Here is a 7,204-nt window from a genome sequence, read left to right as displayed (position 1 = left end):
CGGCTTAAAGAGCTGGGCATGTTTAGCCTGCAGAAGAGAAGGCTGAGAGGAGACATGATAGCCATGTACAAATATGTGAAGGGAAGTCATAGGGAGGAGGGAGGAGCTTATTTTCTGCTGCCCTGCAGACTAGGACGCAAGGGAACAATGGCTTCAAAATACAGGAAAGGAAGGAGATTCCACCTGAACATCAGGAAGAACTTCCTCACTGTGAGAAGGGCTGTTCTGCAGTGGAACTCTCTGCCCCGGAGTGTGGTGGAGGCTCCTTCTTTGGAGGCTTTTGAGCAGAGGCTGGATGGCCATCTCTCGGGGGTGCTTTGAATGCGATTTCCTGCTTCTTAGCAGGGGGTTGGACTGGATGGCCCATGAGGTCTCTTCCAACTCTACTATTCTATGATTCTATGAACACTATAATTCCTAAAATGTGCATGCTGATTGGGTTGTTCTGGAAGTTGTCATCTTGAAAAGCAACTGTCCCCAACTCTGGTAACTTTCCCCAACTCTCTCCATCTCCACAGAAATATGGTACTCTTGACCTGTCAAAAGTCTGCTCTCCCTCTAATGGGATGTACATATAGATAACAGCCCCCCCCCTTCTCTCTGTCCTGCCAGCTTGTACATTTACACAGAATCTAACACAGAGAGAGTCTGATTTTTCTACATTTCACTGATTCTAATGTGCATACAATATATGTCTAAAAATCTATATTTTCCAGTTCCTCATCACAAGGTCATGTGGGCACTGGCATGACTGCATGGAGCACCGTTACCTTCCCGCAGGAGCGTTACCTATTGATCTACTCACATTTGCATGTTTTTGAACTGCTAGGTTGGCAGAAACTGGAGCTAACAGTGGGTGCTCACTCTGCTCCCGGGATTTGAACCTGGGACCTTTCGGTCTGCAAGTTCAGCAGCTCAGCGCTTTAACACACTGCACCACCGGAGGCTCCAGGGACATGATAGCCAGGTGTAAATATTTGGAAGTATGGCTACATTGAGGAAGAATGGGCAATGCTTGTTTTCCTGCTGCTCCAAAGAATAGGACACAATAGAGCTATGGGTTCAAATTCAAGGAAAAAAGATTCAATCTGAAGAGTAGGATTGCTGTTCAGCAACAGAATATGCTTCTGCCTAGGAGTCCAGTGACAATTCCTTGTCTGGAAGTTTTGAAACAGAGGCTGAATGGCCATCTGTAGGGAGGGCTTTGATTGTATCTTCCTGCCTGGCAGAAGCAGCTTGGACTGGATGGCCTTTGGGGTCTGTTCTTACTCTAGGATTCTATAGTGTGCCTGACCTAGAATTTCTTAATCTGTCCAGCTCGGGATTGCTTTCCCCATTGTTGTTGTTGTTGTTGTGGTGGTGGTGGTGGTGGTTGTTGTTGTTGTTTGCTTTCAAGTCTTTTCTGACATATGGTGAGCCTAAAGTGAACTTCCTGGGGGTGAAAATATGTGACTTGATGAGGCCACAAAGTGCAGCTATTCAAACCCTGGTCTCCAAAGCCATAGTCCAATGCTCAAACCACAACACCACAATGGCTTTGTCCCCTGTGAAACTTTTATTGTCATTGATCATTTATCCATCTCATCCATTTCCATCCTCTTTTCAAGCTTCTCTCGATGGCAAAGCTGTATTTTCTACTCTAGAGTATGTTGTCGACCGCACTTTGGGGGATCGGGCCCTTAAAGAGAGACCCGACCCGGTCCTGAGGGAACGGACCTTGGCGAAGCCAAAAGGAGAATATAAGCCGCAATACAACCTGAAGCCTGAAATGAAGAAGGTCCGCCAAGTTGAAGGAAAATCCGCCAAGGAGTTTTTATTGAGCAATTCAGCTGAAAAGGACGCTAATAGCGATCATTCAATCTACTAGCGTAACATATGTTTCAAATAAAGCCATATTTATACAATGTTTCGGTCTAACAGCCCTTTGAATTTCCCGCCCCGCTTCCCCGCCCATCTGATCGCGGATAGGCTGAGAGTTTGAACGAGGCGGGCTTTCGTTTCCCGCCTTGCTCTGCTGGCCCAATGGGAAGCCGCTTTTGTCCCCACTCGGGCCAATCAGAGAGGAGGAGGCGGGAGCTATTGAAACAATGTGGTGACCGGACAGGAAATATCAGATTAATCCTGGCCCGGCCGATTTCTAAAGGAATTAATGGCACCCATCAAGGGTGTCCGGGGTCCTGTCACGTTTACAGATTTTAGATATGCCTTGGGGTGTCAGACGGGAAGTGGTGATGGGTGGTGATGAGCCGTCATTGACGGGCCCCACAGGGTGCCTTCCAGCGGCGTCCTGGCCTGGGATATGACAATGTTTGCCTTGGGGGCGAGTCACCTTTAGGAATTGGGTGACTCTAAACCCTATATTGTCCATGCGATCGGAATGAGATTGGATTAAACTGTGGCAGATTATCCTTTTGTTTTTGGGAAGGGAGGTCTGGGTCATGGGGCTAAGGTTCACGTTGGGGTCATAATATTTCCCATTTGATTTCATGATTTGGCAATTATATGGGATAGAATGAAAATTAAAATAAAGTTGGATCATAAACCCAGCTGGGAAAAACACATATTTTCCGGGGATCCCAAAGAGTATAAATACATATAGGCAGATAGGTAGATTTCAAGGAGGAAAGGGAGAATCCATAGAGGGGGGTTACATTGCACAAAGGGGGACCATGGATGATATAATCAACTGAAAACATTTGATAAGAATGAGGTTTACAACATCTGGGGAACCCAATATGGAAATTCATAAGAGTGGAGTTCTAGCAGCATGATTTCACAATTCATGAAGTTAGCCCAACGATTAGAAATTCATACAACAGTGGGTCATGAGGGTGTCCAGGTACATAGAATATGAAAATTCACAAATACATGAGGAAAAAGAGTTCATAAGGAATCCATAGAGATGGCATGGGGAAGGGGCACATGTGGGTTGCAGTCTTTGGAAGTATAGGATTTCATAAGTCCAGGGGTAGGTCTGGGGAAGAGTGTTCTTCTCCTTCATAAAATCATGAAGGTATGAATGAAACGTGGAGGGCACCCGTCCGGGCACCCCCTGGCAGCTGTAGAGGGTGAGGGTCCTTGGAGAACTATGTCTCCCCCGCGAGAGAGCGATTCCCCCATCCCCAGTACACAGAAAGGGGCTAGGGATCTCTTAAACCCATTCCGCGGGCTGCGGGGAGAGGAAAGTCCGGGATAAGGCAGCAGCTTGGCTTGAAAGGAGCCGTCGGTCCCGTTTGACAGTCAGCTGTTGAGGTGCCGAAAACTGGACCGATTCCGGTTCTGCTGGTTGTCTTCGAGTCAGGAGCCTTAGAAAGGGTTAGGACTAAAAGAGGAGCGTTCTAGGGGTAATTTTGATAGAGATATGAGCCAATTTGTATCGTCCGCCATGTTAATCTATGGCGGAGAAACCTCAACCGGAGTTAAAAGGACGGGAGGGAGAGAAACTGCATGCAAAGGAAGGAGTCAGAGGGAGATACAAAATAACCAGATAGAGAGTGTTATTGTTAAAATAAATGCTACTTTTATTGGGGGATTTTGTTACATAGTTCAGGGAAGGGGAAAGTGAAGAAAAAAAGTCTTTTAATAATAGTCTGCTGCGGTCCCGCTTCGTTCCTTTGGAGAGTAACCTGCGGAACTCTCCGCTGCGTTTTTTTTAAAATTAATTTAAAAGCCGGGGTTTCGGTCATCAAGTATAAGGCATTCTTGCAGCGAGAACCATACCATGAGAAGATTTTTATTTCAAGTGTTTACTTGGTGAAGCCAGGAAAAACAAGGCAGGATCTTGATGTGCTTTGGTGTTAAATATCTTGAGATTCCTCCCATCTGTGTAAATCTTGGATAGTTTAGCTGGAATTTATACCTGCTGAGTGGGAGGTAATCTTGTTAAGGGGAAAGATAATGGCTGTCGATGGATGTGGTTGCGTTGCTCTGCGGAAAACATCTAAAAAAGTAAAGGAAGTGTCTTGCAATTAAAGGATTTGCTCCATCTTTCTGTTCTTTGCACCCCGAATATACATACTTAAAACATCAGGCAATTGGTTTCGGTCCCACCAAAAATGTCTGTAAGACAAGAATTTGTTGCGTATTTAAGGAGCGTATGCATATTGGATACAATTATCATATTTCTGCTGGCAGTTTAGTGATTATGTTCCAAGGATGGATGGGATGAGTTGAATATTGAAAAAAATGAAAGTAATAATCAGATAATAATGCATTCTTTCCTGTCTTCTTCTACTATATAGTCAGCAGCACACTACGTTAGCTGGGTTTATAGCTTATTTACTTACTTACTTACTTACTTACTTACTTACTTACTTACTTACTTATTTACAGTATTTATATTCCGCACTTCTTTCTCACCCAGAAGGAGACTCAGGGCGGATCACAATGTACATTCACATGGCAAACATTCAATGCCATATGAACATACAGAGACAGAGACAAAGACACAGAGGCAATTTAACATTTTCCAGCTTCCGGCTTTATGAATTTATGCTCGATTCCAGCCACAGGGGGAGTTGCTGCTGCTGCATCCACTGTGACACCGAGTCCTTGATGGAGTACTTCCTCATTCCTTTCTGCACGCTGCTGGATGTTTTTATGGTGATGTAAATTACAGTAGAGTCTCACTTATCCAACACTCGCTTATCCAACGTTCTGGATTATCCAAAGCATTTTTGTAGTCAATGTTTTCAATACAGCGTGATATTTTGGTGCTAAATTAGTAATTACTACATAGCATTACTATATATTGAACTACTTTTTCTGTCAAATTTGTTGTTAAACATGATGTTTTGGTGCTTAATTTGTAAAATCATAACCTAATTTGATGTGTAATAGGCTTTTCCTTAATCCCTCCTTATTATCCAACATATTCACTTATCCAACGTTCTGCCGGCCCGTTTATGTTGGATAAGTGAGACTCAACTGTAGTTAATTTAGCCTCCCACATAAAGTGGTACCTAAATTTCCTACTCCACAGATGCAACTGTCTTTCAGGTTGATTAGGTAAACAGTGAGCTAAGCTATTTAATGGTCGGGTGCTCAATCCGATCTGGGCTGGTTTCTAACTCAAGACCTCTCAGTCAGTAGTGATTTATTGCAGCTGGCTACTAACCAGCTGTGCCACAGCCCAGCCTTACTTAGATGATCTTTCGTTGTCTGAGTATGATTGTCTTACATGTGAGCCTTATTTTTGACCCACATGTTCTTCCACATTGATGACATCGGTTTCCAGGAGGAAGATGGTCCCGGTGAGGATTGGTTCGACGCACCTTCCTCTTGGCACATTTCTCCCTTTCTCCTTCCTTTCATGCCTCTACTTCACCCTCCATTCTTCAAATTCCACAGCACTACTGGTCACAGCTGACCTCCAGCTAGAGCGCTCAAGGGCCAGGGTTCCCAGTGGGGTTATAGCAAGCACGGGAAAACTTTGGCCTGCCGGGTGCTTTGGACTTCAACTCCCAAAATTCCTAACAGCTGGTAGGAATTAAACTTGCATCTTGCTTAATCTTTGTTCTATGTAATTTATCGAAATATGTGTTAATATGTGTATTTTAAAGAATGTGTGTTCAAGCCATGAGGAGAGGCAGGCAAGAAATAAAAATTATTATTATTATTGACACAATGACGTAGTATGACACAGTGAACAGGATAGACATGCTGGATTTCGTATCACAAAATCACAAGTCAAACACTTCCCAGGCGTTTAGGACTATGTGATATATTTCGGATGATGCACGCAGATCCCAGTCGGGTGGCCTTTTGCAGTTGGCAGATCGTGATTTTGTCAATGTCTATTGTTTCCAAATGCCGGCTGAGATCTCTTGGCACGGCACCCAGTGTGCCCATCACCACCGGGACCACCTGCACTGGTTTCTGCCAGAGTCTTTGCAGTTCAATCTTGAGGTCCTGATAGCGGCTGAGTTTTTCCTGTTGTTTTTCGTCAATGCGACTGTCACCTGGGATGGCGACATCAATGATCCAAACCTTGTTCTTTTCCACAACTGTGATGTCTGGTGTGTTGTGTTCCAGAACTTTGTCAGTCTGGATTCGGAAGTTCCACAGTATCTTTGCGTGCTCATTTTCCAATACTTTTGCAGGTTTGTGATCCCACCAGTTCTTTGCTGCTGGGAGGTGGTACCTGAGGCATAAGTTCCAATGAATCGTTTGGGCCACATAGTTGTGCCTCTGTTTGTAGTCTGTCTGTGCGATTTTCTTACAGCAGCTGATATGATCAATGGTTTCGTCGGTTTCCTTGCATAGTCTGCATTTTGGGTCATCAGCTGATTTTTCGATCTTGGCCTTAATTGCATTTGTTCTGATGGCTTGCTCCTGGGCTGCAAGGATCAGGCCTTCTGTCTCCTTCAGTGTCCCATTTCTGAGCCATATCCTTGTCAGCTTTTCCTTCAATTTTGTCAAGGAACTTGCCATGCAATGTTTTTTTGTGTCAGCTCTAGTTTGTAGTGTGGTTTTCTTGTACTGATTCTTTGTCTGCTGTGCTTTGAGGAGTTTCTGATTTTTGACTTCAATCAGAGCAGGTTCTTCACTTTGCTTTACATATTCTGCCAGGGTATGTTCTTCTTTGACTGCTTGTTTTACTTGTAAGAGTCCTCTGCCCCCTGATCTTCTAGGCAGATAGAGCCGGTCAACATCACTGCGAGGGTGCAGGGAATGATGAATGGTCATGAGTTTTCTTGTTTTTCTGTCCAAATTGTCCAGTTCCGCCTTTGTCCAGTTTATGATGCCAGCAGTATATCTTATGACAGTATGGCCCAGGTGTTTATGGTCTTGATGGTGTTGATTTTATTATTATTATTATTATTATTATTATTATTATTATTATTATTATTTTGTTTATTTACTTTTTTATTCCACCTTTCTCTCCATTTAGGGACTCAAGGAGGCACAGACTTTTCTCATGCCCATCTTGGACATTCCACGGGTCCACTGCCAACGAACCTCTGAAGATGCTTGCCACAGATGTTGACAAAACATTAGGAGAGAATGCTGCTGGAACATGGCCATACAGCCCAAAAAACCTCACAGCAACTTTTCACATGACTTGCAACAATTCAGCAAGTCCGCCTCTCCATGGATGAGCTTGTCAAGGGGCAAATGGGCACTTTCCAACATGGCATGGTGACCGTGCTGAGGAAGAGTAGCACCACCTTGGCTCCTGCCAACCAGGTGCTGAAAGGCCCGT

Source organism: Anolis carolinensis, chromosome 3 (assembly GCF_035594765.1).
Source record: "Anolis carolinensis isolate JA03-04 chromosome 3, rAnoCar3.1.pri, whole genome shotgun sequence".
In the NCBI taxonomy this organism is placed as follows: Eukaryota; Metazoa; Chordata; class Lepidosauria; order Squamata; family Dactyloidae; genus Anolis; species Anolis carolinensis.
This window is presented reverse-complemented; position numbering follows the sequence as displayed.